Here is a 15,309-nt window from a genome sequence, read left to right as displayed (position 1 = left end):
CTTATACAAAACACATATACAGGTGACCTATGTGGGACCCACTTCTGACCCATATAAGGAGCCTATATGGGAATAATTGTGTTTGCCCATGGTGTACCCATATGGTTTGTCCAAAAGGGTCCCATATGTGTTTCCTAATTCAAAACACATATGCAAGTGACCTATGTGGGTCCCACTTCGGACCCATATAAGGAACTTATATGGGGATAATTGTGTTTGCCCATGTTGTACCCATATGGTTTGGCCAATAGGGTCCCATATGTGTTTCCTTATACAAAACACATATACAGGTGACCTATGTGGGACCCACTTCTGACTCATATAAGGAACTTATATGGGGATAATTGTGTTTGCCCATGTTGTACCCATATGGTTTGGCCAATATGGTCCCATATGTGTTTCCTTAGTCAAAACACATATACAGGTGACCTATGTGGGACCCACTTCTGACCCATATAAGGAGCATATATGGGGATAATTGTGTTTGCCCATGTTGTACGCATATGGTTTGGCCAATAGGGTCCCATATGTGTTTCCTTATACAAAACACATATACAGGTGACCTATGTGGGACCCACTTCTGACCCATATAAGGAGCCTATATGGGAATAATTGTGTTTGCCCATGTTGTACCCATATGGTTTGTCCAAAAGAATCCCATATGTGTTTCCTAATTCAAAACACATATGCAAGTGACCTATGTGGGTCCCACTTCGGACCCATATAAGGAACTTATATGGGGATAATTGTGTTTGCCCATGTTGTACCCATATGGTTTGGCCAATATGGTCCCATATGTGTTTCCTTATTCAAAACACATATACAGGTGACCTATGTGGGACCCACTTCTGACCCATATAAGGAGCCTATATGGGGATAATTGTGTTTGCCCATGTTGTACCCATATGGTTTGGCCAAAAGGGCCCCATATGTGTTTCCTTATTCAAAACACATATACAGGTGACCTTTGTGGGTCCCACTTCGGGCCCATATAAGGAGCCTATATGGGAATAATTGTGTTTGCCCATGTTGTACCCATATCGTTTGGCCAATAGGGTCCCATATGTGTTTCCTTATTCAAAACACATATACAGGTGACCTATGTGGGACCCACTTTCAGCCCATATAAGGAGCCTATATGGGAATATTTGTGTTTGCCCATGTTGTACCCATATGGTTTGGCCAATAGGGTCCCATATGTGTTTCCTTATTCAAAACACATATACAGGTGACCTATGTGGGACCCACTTTCAGCCCATATAAGGAGCCTATATGGGAATAATTGTGTTTGCCCATGTTGTACCCATATGGTTTGGCCAAAAGGGTCCCATATGTGTTTCCTTATTCAAAACACATATACAGGTGACCTATGTGGGACCCACTTTCAGCCCATATAAGGAGCCTATATGGGAATAATTGTGTTTGCCCATGTTGTACCCATATGGTTTGGCCAAAAGGGTCCCATATGTGTTTCCTTATTCAAAACACATATACAGGTGACCTATGTGGGACCCACTTTCAGCCCATATAAGGAGCCTATATGGGAATAATTGTGTTTGCCCATGTTGTTCCCATATGGTTTGGCCAATAGGGTCCCATATGTGTTTCCTTATTCAAAGCACATATACAGGTGACCTAGGTGGGACCCACTTCTGACCCATATAAGGAGCCTATATGGGAATATTTGTGTTTGCCCATGTTGCACCCATATGGTTTGGCCAAAAGGGTCCCATATGTGTTTCCTTATTCAAAACACATATGCAAGTGACCTATGTGGGTCCCACTTCGGACCCATATAAGGAACTTATATGGGGATAATTGTGTTTGCCCATGTTGTACCCATATGGTTTGGCCAATATGGTCCCATATGTGTTTCCTTATTCAAAACACATATACAGGTGACCTATGTGGGACCCACTTCTGACCCATATAAGGAGCCTATATGGGGATAATTGTGTTTGCCCATGATGTACCCATATGGTTTGGCCAAAAGGGCCCCATATGTGTTTCCTTATTCAAAACACATATACAGGTGACCTTTGTGGGTCCCACTTCGGGCCCATATAAGGAGCCTATATGGGAATAATTGTGTTTGCCCATGTTGGACCCATATGGTTTGGCCAAAAGGGTCCCATATGTGTTTTCTTATGCAAAACACATATACTTATGACTTATGTGGGTCCGACCTTGGACCTATATAAGAAACCTATATGGGAATAATTGTGTTTGCCCATGTTGGACCCATATGGTTTGACCAAAAGGGTCCCATTTGTGTTTCCTTATTCAAATCACATATTCTTATAACCTATGTGGGTCCCACTTTGGACCCATATAAGGAGCCTATATGGGAATGATTGTGTTAGCCCATTTAAGACCCATATTGGTTGGCCAAGAGTGCCCCATATGTGTTTCCTATTATGAGCCCATGCCCTCATTTCCCATTAACATCCCAATTGGGACCCATATAGGGAGCCTATGTTTTTTAACCCATGTGGGGCCTACTACACTCACCCAAGTGAGTCCCATATAAGATGCCCATAATAGGACCATGCCCACTTGGTACCCATGTAGCTGGGGTAGTGGTTATCACATTCGCCTAACACGCGAAAGGTCCTCGGTTCGAAACCGGGCAGAAGCAGCACGTCCTTTTGATACGCTGCGAGTTAAATGCCTTTCTTGAGACACGTTACTCCTTGTGTCATGAAGCACTTTTAAAGTTACACACGGTTCCGCCAATCACATTCGCTTCACGCATGAAAGGTGGCCAGTTCTCAAGTGGACGAAAAGCATTGCCCCTTTGGAAAGTGTTGCACAGAGAGAAAATGTGTGGCCAAAGGAACAGGTTTCTGTGGTGATGTGGTTGTCAAAAAAAGTCCTCGGTTCGACTGAAATAAACACTTTGTTAGAGATATGACAGGGTTTTGGTCATGTTGATTTAACTACCTCAACAGTTACATCAGTTTGATGCTGTAAACCTGATCGTCGGTTAGTGTTAGTTGAACGTACGGCAGGTAAGTGTACTGAGGTTTAGTCAACATTACGCAGCCAGTTGGCTGTGTAGATAAGCCAATGAAAACCTCTTGTTCCCTTTACATAAAGTCTTGAATGTCTCCTTTGCTTTTTGCCTGTTTCATGTTGAAATCCGTTGAAAACAATTTTGAAAAAGAACCCCAATCAAACCCCAGGTCAGTCCTTGAAATTATTTCTAAACATGTCTAAGGCGATGGATTGCTCATGCACAGTTCTCTTCAGGTGTTTCCCTTCTGTCAGGCCAAAATGAACGCTTTCTAAAAGATAACATTTAATTACACAAACAACGGAAACAATTTGATGCACGCTAGTACGTACATGCTGGTAATTTAGGAATCGCAAAATGCCCAACGGCAGGGGTTACGGGAAAGTTTCACAGGATGAGGTGGCCGAGTGGTTAAGGCGATGGACTGCTAATCCATTGTGCTCTGCACGCGTGGGTTCGAATCCCATCCTCGTCGTCTGTCCTTGTGACGTTGAACAGTCTTTAAGACGCAAAGTTGCCGAAGGTTAAGTTGTTTCCCACACCTCTAGGAGTGGTCTGCTACCCAGTAGAGAAAGCAATGTGTTTTCTTTGCATCAGTTTTGAAGTGCTTACAATCCAGAGTCTCTGAGGGACACTTTATGAAGGTATATTTGGTGCAAAACAACTGCACACCTGTGACAGTGGAATTTGTATTTGTAGAGATTATCCACACATGTGTATCAGTAAACTTGAAGTCGCAGAGGACGTGATGCAAACTTGTAGATTTTTTTTCTTTCCCTCAAATACAACACAACAGTTACACATTCACAAATCCTTCAGTGCAGCTGCACAAATCCCATTTTACAAATCACAGATTAAGAAACTCACAAGTTCACATTTTTTTCTACAATTGATGCAGTAAATATGGTGCATAACCTACTTGAACGCCTGCATCAAATAATGTGAAGTCACACACAAATTTTGTACATTTGCAAAATCAGTTTGTGCATCTGTGCGATGAGACTTGCATGTGTGTACAATTTATTTTTCACAAATATTTTTTTATTTTTTTTATATTTTCCAGCCCAAACACAAGTACATAAATACAACTGCTTGAATCTGCTGCTACGAGTTTCAAATACTCTTTTTCATGTGCTCTCTCTTCTGCACCAAATATCTCGAGATAAATGGTGCGAAAGTGATTTGTATACCTGTAGGCTTTGGCGAGCACTGTTCAGCACTGCCCACCAGGTGGCGCCCCAGACACTCACTGAAGCAGAGTTTATTAATTACCACCAATGTTTCAGCAAAGTAAATCGCCTTTATCAAGGTATTATTTTCACCAAGTGGAGAACAATATAAATGGGAGTGCTAATTATACACACATGAAGGTAATTACATACAATATTCCAATGATTCATTAGTAAAAAAAATATAAGTTCCATAAATTTCAAACCATCAATATAAGTAGATTAAAAAATACAAGCAGCAAATACACACATTTTAACTTTAAATAAGATACCAAATGATGTAAGTCCCATTCATTTTTAATATCATAATACCTATAAAAACAACCCAAATCAAAATCTACTTTTAAACCATGTGTGCCAATGTTCACATTTAATTTACCTAAAAGGCCTTCTGTCTAAGTAAAAATTGGGCAAACTCACCGCACCTTCTAGATGGAAATTCCCTCTCAATTCCTATATACAATAATGAAGTAATAGGATTATTAAGTTCAACAAAATGCAGTGCTATGGAAACAGATGGGCAGTGGGTGGAGTATGACTTAATGTCCATGTCAACAAAAAAGGGGGCGGGGCAACAAAGGAACAAGAGGGAAATAGGGCAGACACAGACAGGACTCTTGACCTTGGCCGTACCCACCATTGAGGTCCGGACTGTTTTAGTGAGTATCATAGTAAACTACTGATTATGTCTTAATATGTCTTCCGAATGTAAACATTTTATTACATTCTGTCTTAAAGTCTAAAAAACAGTACCTGTTGAAGTCATTAAAGTTACTTAAATAACAAAAGAAGAGAAAATCACTCATTGGTCCTGACTGTAACTTCGTAAAAAAAGATTAATCCATATTTAATTTTAAATAAATATCTTTTTTTGCCAACAATCCTTAATGTTGAGCTCTGCTCTTTGAAGTAAGTTGGTTTATTATTGGTTTATTATGCAAGTTCAGCCTTGCATTATGTTTGTATCTTACAGTTAGTATAATGCATGTAATGAATTCAGGGCAGGAAGAATATTGATCTAATATGGGGTAATGTGAAGTATTATAATAATTACATATCGTTTTCTTTCATGGGATATGGACCCCCTAAAGTAGCCTTGGCCACCCCATTTATAAAATTCTAGTTCTGCCACTGCAATATTGATGTTGTATTTCAGCATATTAAGTGTATAATAAGTGTGTGCATATTGTGAATGAATTTAATAAACAAATTCTTGATAGCCTTTGGTTAATTCACTAAACTGATCCTATATTCAGTTAGCCTATGTTTACTTAACTGACAGTGCCCAGGATGGTAACATAATTATTTCAATGTCTTACTAATAAACAACACAAGTCTTGCGCATACTGACATGGTTTGAAATCTATATTTATTTGATTGTTTTTTTTTCTGATGTGTTAGAAGTCATATATGTAGAGCAGAGAAATAAGAATTTTTTTCCTGGGGTGCATGCCCTAGAAAAATACATATGGACCTCGGTATTTATAAAATCCTGCGTACGGCCCTGCTCACGACAATAAGAATCCACTCTCAATTGTGTATTACGAGCTGTAGGTTTTTTAATCGGATCCCTATATAAACAAATCCACAAGTCTAAAAAGCTGATTTGATTTGGGTTAGCATCCAAAGTAAATGTTAAGAAATCAGAACAACTGTTTATATAATAATAAAAAGAATTTAGTTGTTCAGTAACCCGATTCAAAAAGACAGAAATAATCATCCAAATTAGTATATTAGAAGAAAAAGCATGATTTAAATACACATATTTTTCTTCAAAAAAAGGTTATTTTGCAAAAGAAATCACAAACGTTCTTTCCATGGCCCCACTTCCTGTTTGAATTAAAAATTAGTCTGAAAAATAAAATAATTTGTTTTATGATATTAAAAATGAATGGGACTTACATCATTTGGTATCTTATTTAAATGTAGGCCTATGTGTGTATTTGCTGCTTGTATTTTTTAATCTACTTATATTGATGGTTTGAAATTTATGAAACTTATATTTTGTTTACTAATGAATCATTGGAATATTGTATGTAATTACCTTCATGTGTGTATAATTAGCACTCCCATTTATATTGTTCTCCACTTGGTGAAAATAATACCTTGAAAAAGGCGATTTACCTTGCTGAAACATTGGTGGTAATTAATAAACTCTGCTTCAGTGAGTGTCTGGGGCGCCACCTGGTGGGCAGTGCTGAACAGTGCTCGCCAAAGCCTACAGGTATACAAATCACTTTCGCACCATTTATCTTGAGATATTTGGTGCAGAAGAGAAAGCACATGAAAAGAGTATTTGAAACTCGTAGCAGCAGATTCAAGCAGTTGTATTTATGTACTTGTGTTTGGGCTAGAAAATATAAAAAAAATAAAAAAATATTTGTGAAAAATAAATTGTACACACATGCAAGTCTCATCGCACAGATGCACAAACTGATTTTGCAAATGTACAAAATTTGTGTGTGACTTCACATTATTTGATGCAGGCGTTCAAGTAGGTTATGCACCATATTTACTGCATCAATTGTAGCAAAAAATGTGAACTTGTGAGTTTCTTAATCTGTGATTTGTAAAATGGGATTTGTGCAGCTGCACTGAAGGATTTGTGAATGTGTAACTGTTGTGTTGTATTTGAGGGAAAGATAAAAAATCTACAAGTTTGCATCACGTCCTCTGCGACTTCAAGTTTACTGATACACATGTGTGGATAATCTCTACAAATACAAATTCCACTGTCACAGGTGTGGAGTTGTTTTGCACCAAATATACCTTCATAACACTTGAGTGTTTTCAGACTTTAAAGTCCATGCTATGTGCCAACTGTCTAGAAAGTGGTAAAGACTGGGTTGAGCGGATTTACCTTTGTTGATGTTTGCTGTAAGAGGAACAGAACAGGAATCATAACAACTGAAAAACCTTAGCGGAATGGTTGAAAACATACGTTGTCTCTAGCACAATTTTTATAGGTCAGTGCTAGAGCGTTTAAACGCAGAGAGGGAGGTCTAACCGTTCACTTGGACATTATCAAGACAGCTTTAACTGTGGTGAAGCATAACACATGATGATTTTTCAATTCTTCAGTCACGTGTATTCTCAGAGGGGGTATGGCTCAGTGGTAGAGCATTTGACTGCAGATCAAGAGGTCCCTGGTTCAAATCCGGGTGCCCCCTTCGCTGTAAGCCTGTGTGTCCGTAGCCTCTTGCGGTAGTTTGCCGCGTTAATATTTCGGACTCAAAGTTCATCATGGATCCTTTTAACGTAGGGTTAGGCAAACGTCGGTCCTGGAGTGCAGCAGCCCTGCAGAGTTCAGCTCCTGCTCCAATCAGGCCCAAATGAACAGGCTAATCAAGGTCTAAAGGTCACCTGAGAACCACAGGTGGATGACGTTTATTTAGGGTTGGAAATAAAATCTGCAGGATTGCGGCACTTCAGGACCGGCGTTGCCTACCCCTGTTCTAACGCTAAAGACGAGCATACACCGTGCCATTTCAGCACAGTCATGGCTAAATGCCAACGTACACTGAACGAGTAAATCCCATACGACGTGAAGCCAAAGCTCACAAATTGTATGCTCACACAATACCAGGGGTCTCTGACCCTGCTCCTGGTGAGCTTCCGCCCTGCAGATTTAGCTCCAACCCCAATGAAACTTAGCTGAAGCAGCTTATCAAGGTGTTCAGGGTTGCTTGATAATTACAGAGTGGTGTGTTGGAGGTGGGTTGAAACTGAAGTCTGCAGGACAGTAGCCGACCAGCAGCAGGTTTGGAGATACCTGCGTTATTCGGTCAGATCGCAAAGCTGCGACTTGACTGCTCACACTTCACCTCTGAAACAAATCGGAGAGATACCCGAACTAAGAAGTGTGTGGCTGTTTGCCGGTTTCAGAAGAAGCATCCATGCATTTCTGGGAAATGCACCGCCTTTCTCATACAGTTTGTGCGGTCCCTTCAAACGAGTGCAAAATATGTGACAAAATCCGTTGATACAACCAAGTGTCACAGCATGTAGGTTTCTGTAGTGTAGTGGTTATCACGTTTGCCTAACACGCGAAAAGTTCTTGGTTCGAAACCGGGCAGAAACAGCACGTCCCTTTGATACGCTGCGAGTTAAATGCCTTTCTTGAGACACGTTACTCTTTGTGTCTTGAAGCACTTTTAAAGTTACACACAGTTCCGCCCGTCACATTCGCTTCACGCATGAAAGGTGGCCAGTTCTCAAGTGGACGAAAAGCATTGCCCCTTTGGAAAGTGTTGCACAGAGAGAAAATGTGTGGCCAAATCTATCAAAATAAACAAAGAATCCAAAGGAACAGGTTTCTGTGGTGATGTGGTTATCACAAAAAGTCCTCGGTTCGACTGAAATAAACACTTTGTTAGAGATATGACAGGGTTTTGGTCATGTTGATTTAACTACCTCAGCAGTTACATCAGTTTGATGCACGTTATTGTAAACCTGATCGTCGGTTAGTGTTAGTTGAACGTACGGCAGGTAAGTGTACTGAGGTTTAGTCAACATTACGCAGCCAGTTGGCTGTGTAGATAAGCCAATGAAAACCTCTTGTTCCCTTTACATAAAGTCTTGAATGTCTCCTTTGCTTTTTGCCTGTTTCATGTTGAAATCCGTTGAAAACTACTTTGAAAAAGAACCCCAATCAAACCCCAGGTCAGTCCTTGAAATTATTTCTAAACATGTCTAAGGCGATGGATTGCTCATGCACAGTTCTCTTCAGGCGTTTCCCTTCTGTCAGGCCAAAATGAACGCTTTCTAAAAGATAACATTTAATTACACAAACAACGGAAACAATTTGATGCACGCTACTACGTACTTGCTGGTAATTTAGGAATCGCAAAATGCCCAACGGCAGGGGTTACGGGAAAGTTTCACAGGACGAGGTGGCCGTACCCACCAGTGTCTGGACTGCCTCCGAGGTCCTAACATCCGAACGAGGTCTGAACCAGCTCCTAACCAGGTCCGAACACATTCCTAACGAGATCAAAGAATTTCAAACGAGGTCCTAACACAGGTCCGGACAGTGACGTAGTCGTTGTGACGCGGGAGGGGGCGTGGTTATCGCTTTAGCGTGGCGGCCATTTTTTCACCGCATCAAATCAAAACACGGGATAAAGGTTTGGAAAATTGATTAATACTCATTAAGCAACACTCATAAAACACAAATCAATAAACGATTTCATTTCCCGTCCCGTTAGCATGATATTCAAATTGTATTTCAACGTTCTTATTACGTGGCCGCTTGTAATAACCATCATTAATAGATGGTAAATTGATTGTTAATTAATCTTTAATTAACGTTAATTGTCATTTAACTGTTAGCAAACAGTCTTTTTACTGTAAACAAACAATGAAATTATAATTAATAATGTTTACTAATTATAAGTTGTGCTGTAAATTAACAGTTACAGTTATATTCGTCATATAATGTATAAGGTAACTTATCGGGTAATGGTTAATAACAATGTGTGTAAATCTTTAAGAAACCATTTTTAAAACATCTTCAACATTACATAGGCGGACCAGATATTCCTAACACTTTGTTAAGGGTTACTAGTAGTTGGTTTGTAAAGTTATGTGGCTATAAACATTATCTGGGTGGTTATTATAAGGTCGCAACAGATTACTATAATACCTTGTTAAATAGTTAATAAATACTTTGTAAACCATCTATAAACATTATTTTACCAGAAGGAGGCAGAGGAACATACTTTTAAACATATATTTATTTGTTTATTTGCCATATAAACTGTCGATTTCTCGGGAAAAGCCATAAGATGTGTAATAGTTGTAGCAAGTTTCATCCCCTCCGGTAATGGAGCCTGGTTTTGTGTTTGAGCAGAGCGAACAGATGTGCCCAGATGTGTTAATTTATTATATAGTACCTTTTAAATAACGTATATAGTACCTTTTAAAACATACATTTTCAAATTGCTTCACAACAACTATAAAACAATCATGCAAACATACCTACCTACCTACATAACATACACACATACAAGTATAATTTCCTCTGCTCTGTTTGTCTGTCTACACACATAGTCTGGCTTGACCTTAACTTATTTTTTGTTTAATGTTTTCAGATGACTAAGACAGGAAAGCCAGATAGTTACTGGAGGGACATCTGCTTCAAATATGCTCGGGGCCAATACCACTTTTCAACTGGCAAACGGCCAGGGGCCAAGAAATGGAAAAAGGCCTTGGAGAGAATTGATGCTTGCCCCCTGCAGAGCCATTCTACTAAGGATCTGTTTGGGAGAAGCCTTCGGTGCTCCTGTGGGTTCCATAAGGTAGGTGAAACTATTTACTAATTTATTGTTTCTGGTTTGTTTGGTTGTTTTTCCTCTGGTGGGCTTCAGTGATTTTGCAGTAATCCCTGTTTTTAAAGCCTGTTTGCTTTTTGTCTTTTTTCTAATTTTTTCTTTAATTGACATTGTATGAATAAACATTATTTTACATATTGTTCTATTTTTAAAGCTGCATTGTGTAAGAACTTCTCCCATCTGGCTGTGAAATTCTATTCCAACTGAATATTACTTTCTAGCCCTCCGCCCAATTCCGAGCGTGTTTTCACTCCTACGGTGGCCGTTTCATGCCAAGATTAACATGGCTTCCAGTACTACGACTTTGTCCAGTGTGAGTGTAGTATAACAGTGCGAAAGGTGAAGCGAAAGTATTTCAAAGATGAAGGCGCAACATGTATTCAGCCATTTGAGGGACTCGCCAGTATGTATTCTGAATAGCAGATTCTACACTTACGAGAATACTTTGATTAGTAGGTGGAAGTAATGACACATGAATGAGCACATTGTCACGATAATCCGTGACAGGTTTTGCTTTTGTTCCGATTGTTGTCACCTGGACATTCATTGACTGATTATTTACCTCATCACACCTTTATGTCATTTTGTCTGTCTATTTAAGCCCTTGTTTGTGTAATGTTCACTGCCGGATTATTGTCGCCATTCCACGTCTGTTCTTGTGCTTCATGTCAGTGTTCCTGTTGTGCTTACCTGACCGTTGTTGTTTCTCGTGTTTTATTTTCTGTTTGTTAATAAATGTTATTTATTCATCTGAACTTTGCAAATGTGTCCTAACTCCTGGTCTCGGCGTGACAGAATAATCCGGCCATTCATGGACGCAGCAAGTTCTCAGAGGGGAGCTCCCCTTAATTTTTTTTTTTTGAGGGGGAGTACTAGGAGTCGGGATCCTTCGTCTGCAGGGTCCCGATTTCCAATGGAGCTGGCCCAGAGGAAGCACTTGGAACTCCAGGCTGAGCTCAGAGTTGTTGTGGCCACGCTCGAGCATTTCCACGGGGTGGTCACCGAGACACATGAGCCGGTTCCTGCGAGGGTTGAGTCCTCTGAGTTGGTCCTTCAAACGGTCGAGTCTTCTGGGTCGATTCCTGTGATGGTCGAGTCATCTGGGTTGGTTCCTGTAATGGTCGAATCTCCTGAGTCGGTTCCCATATGGTCGAATCTGCTGAGTTGGTTCCCGTGGGGATCGAGTCTTCTGGGTCGGTTCCAGGATAGTTCGTCACCATCCTCCATTATGCTCTCGGGACAGCTGTGCCACGCTCGAGTATTCCACGGGGTGGTCGCTGCCGTGCACGAGACTGTCTCTCGGGATGGTCCGAGTGTGTTCCCGGGTCGGCCGCATCCACGGCTAGTCCGTGACATGTTTTGTGTTTTGCACTCATCCGTTTCACCTGGACACTCATGGACTAATTACGCCAACACACCACACCTGTTGTATGTTTGATTGTGTTTGTATGTATATGCCTTTGTTCCGTCAGCCTGTGCCGGATGATTGTCATTGATACCCTGTCTGTTTCCTGTGTTTATGTTCCTGTGTTCCTGCTTTCACCATGTTTGCCCTCGTGTTTTATCATTAAATGTTATTTATTTTGTCCGAACTCTGCGTTTGTGTCCTTCCTCCACTCCCGCGTCGTGACAGAATCATCCGGCCAGCATTGGACGCAGCGAGTTCGCGGAGGGCGGCTCCCCCAAGAATTTCGTTGAGGGGGAGTAGTGACATCGGGGTTCGTATTCCATCATCCCCGATGTCTCTTGGGGACCACCGTGAGCGATCGCTCGCTCCTGCGGGCCTGCGGGAGGATCGGCCCAGGCGGTCCCCCAACGGTTGAGTCGTCGTCGACGGTCCCTCGGAGGACCACCGTCCCGCTCGTAGGGGGATCCGGAACGGACCACGCCCGATCATTTCCCCGGGGTGGCTACCGAGTGAGGGTCTCCATTTCCGCGAGGGGACGGGAGATGACTTCCGGGGGGCACCTCATCGTCGACGATTCCCAGAAGGGGGGTAATTCGTCTGCCTCGGTTCTCGGAGCGATCGCTCCGGTTCTCCTGGCGCAGTCCGGCCCACCGTCCTGTTGGTTTCGTCCCGGCGGCTGCCGGCTTCGCCAGGGTCCCCAAGCCCTCCACCCCTCCCTTGGACTCTCGCTACCAGACTTTGTTTTTGTTTGGTTTTTATGTGAGTGTCTGGTAGCCACTCGTAGAGGGAGGGGTTATGTCACGGCTAGTCCGTGACATGTTTTGTGTTTTGCACTCATCCGTTTCACCTGGACACTCATGGACTAATTACGCCAACACACCACACCTGTTGTATGTTTGATTGTGTTTGTATTTATATGCCTTTGTTCCGTCAGCCTGTGCCGGATGATTGTCATTGATACCCTGTCTGTTTCCTGTGTTTATGTTCCTGTGTTCCTGCTTTCACCATGTTTGCCCTCGTGTTTTATCATTAAATGTTATTTATTTTGTCCGAACTCTGCGTTTGTGTCCTCCCTCCACTCCCGCGTCGTGACACACATATTTTTGAAAGAACAAAGGTTTTTTTGCAAAGAATTAACATAATCTAGGTTTAAAGGAAAATTCCGGTGTTTAGCACATTGAGTCTCTTTTCTGGTTTGTTTTGGATGAACTAGAGTGGTGGATACCGAAATTTTGACAATGCCAAATAAAAAACACCACAGAAACTGTATTTCGCTAAGTTACTTGTTTTGCAACATTAACGAAAAAGTGAAAAAGTCAAGACAGGACCAATCTTCAAAATTTCTTTGTCAACCACTCTAGGTCATCCAAAACAAACCAGAAAAGAGACTCAAAGTGCTAAATACCGAAATTTTCCTTTAAGTCATGATAGTCATTGTAGCATCCCTTACGAAAATTAACCATGGTTTTATTGTGGTAAAAGTGTATTAAGTGTGTTTTTTTGGTGTATTGATTACTATCAGCAAAACCATGGTTTTACTACAGTAACCATGTTTTTTTTGTTTTAACTGTTAATTTTCGTAAGGGATGTGGATTTATTTATTGAACAATATAAATATCTGTACAATTCTGGAGAAAACTAGTAGTGTAGGATTCTTTATTAGTGTATGGCCCTCTTTTTGTACTCCTCCCCAGCCAGCAGATCTGTCATCAGGTGTTGGGTCCAGTGAGGCAGGAGTAGTTGAGACGGAGGCAGGGCAAGTCCAAGTCAGCATGGAGGTAGGGAGAGGAGGCATGGAGACATGTAGAGGAGACACAGAGACAGGGAGAGTTCAAGACAACACAGAGGCAGCAAGAGGAGACACAGAGGCAGGAGGAGTCGGAGACCACACAGAGGCAGGGAGAGGAGACACAGAGGCAGGGGCATCAGTGGCAGGACAGAAAGTGCAGTGCTACAAGTGCAACCAGCTTGTGGAGGGAGACAAATTTTCAGAGCACCTGTCTGACCACCATGTGGAGGAGATGTGTGACACCTGTGGGGCCAAGGTGCAGGGTACTCTTGGTCTTTTGAATCACATCCAAACGGCTCACTATAAAGCATTTATTGTGCCATCACCGCAAAAGCCACCCCCGAAAAACTACAAAAGCACTACCACCACAAAAGTTCTACCATCAAAGACAACACCATCTCTGCTCCCTCCTTCAAGTAGCTCTGCCACACCACACCACACTGCAACTCCACCAACTTCAAAACCAACTTCAATCAATTGGAAAGGTTTTCTTCCTGAGCAGTTTCGGAGAGTAGTCCAGGAAGCAGATCAGGTGTGGATTTCCAAATGCCTATATGAGCCTACAGGCCGGCTGAAACAAAAAATCCAAGCCTGCTGGTGTCACCCCCCACTGAAGCCCAAACCATCTCCTCCTGAGCCTGGGTGGTACTACCGGCAGAGGATGTTCATCTGGGCACCAATGAGGATGTGGGGAATTTTTTTAAAATGCCCAAAATGTTCCCGGAAAATGAACAGCTCCGGGATCTACAGAAAGATAAGGGAGGTAATTGATGTGGATAGCCGCTACTACCTAGTGGGAGGGGACTATCCACGTTGCAGCAAGTGCTCTCAGCCGGTCTGCCCATGGAGCCAGGATATGCTCTCCCAGGTGGATGTGGCACACAGGAGCATGTTCCCCGCTGTCCTCACAACACAGCTGGCTCTGGACAGGAAATGCATGACTTTCCTGAAGCCCAGGACCATTGGTAACAGTTCCTCCTACTTCCAGTCTGCAATAGAGGAAGCGCACAGCGAGGAGTGGGCTCGGCAGACCATCCGCTACCTCTCAGACTGTGAGCGTCAAAGTAAGATGGCTACCTTCGTCCCCTCTGCAGCTGTATATCTTCCTCCACCACCCTTCAGGCACCTTCCACTTGCTCAATGGTTTGAGACGGTCCATTCCAATGAAATCCTCAGCCATGTGGATGAAATGAAGGGAGTGATCACTTCTACCTATGGTAGAATTCTTAAAATGGATTCAACAAAGAAGGTTAGGATTTCAATAGTAAAAATGTATATAAAATAAAATATGTATAATTACAACAAAACAGGAAATTGGTTTACTTCTTGTATTTGTTTTACAGATCACCAAAAAGCTGGCTGGCGAGATCGGGGACAGTGCTGCATGGATGACAAACATCGGCAACGAGTTTGGCCAGGTGTTGAACTCTGTTCTGACGACGGGTGAAGGTGCAGGGTTGGAAGAGTTGTGCCAAGGCATCGTCACTCGGTACAAGAATGCAGGCCAAGCTGAACCTGAGGTCATCTATGTCGAC

General features: G+C 42.0%; 3 non-coding genes across 3 annotated transcripts; all 3 read left to right on the top strand.

Annotated features, from left to right (window-relative positions):
- Positions 1–3,409: 3,409 nt before the first annotated feature.
- Positions 3,410–3,491, top strand: trnas-gcu (transfer RNA serine (anticodon GCU)). The gene has a single exon. It is a non-coding gene; the product is annotated as a tRNA-Ser (tRNA).
- A 3,852-nt stretch (positions 3,492–7,343) lies between these two features.
- trnac-gca (transfer RNA cysteine (anticodon GCA)) lies at positions 7,344–7,415 on the top strand. Its single transcript has one exon. It is a non-coding gene; the product is annotated as a tRNA-Cys (tRNA).
- An 838-nt stretch (positions 7,416–8,253) lies between these two features.
- trnav-aac (transfer RNA valine (anticodon AAC)) lies at positions 8,254–8,326 on the top strand. The gene has a single exon. It is a non-coding gene; the product is annotated as a tRNA-Val (tRNA).
- Positions 8,327–15,309: the final 6,983 nt, after the last annotated feature.

The sequence above is a fragment of the Paramisgurnus dabryanus genome, chromosome 14 (genome assembly GCF_030506205.2).
Source record: "Paramisgurnus dabryanus chromosome 14, PD_genome_1.1, whole genome shotgun sequence".
Lineage (NCBI taxonomy): Eukaryota > Metazoa > Chordata > Actinopteri > Cypriniformes > Cobitidae > Paramisgurnus > Paramisgurnus dabryanus.
The sequence above is the reverse complement of the archived record's forward strand: the minus strand, read 5'-3'. Positions and strand labels throughout refer to the sequence as shown.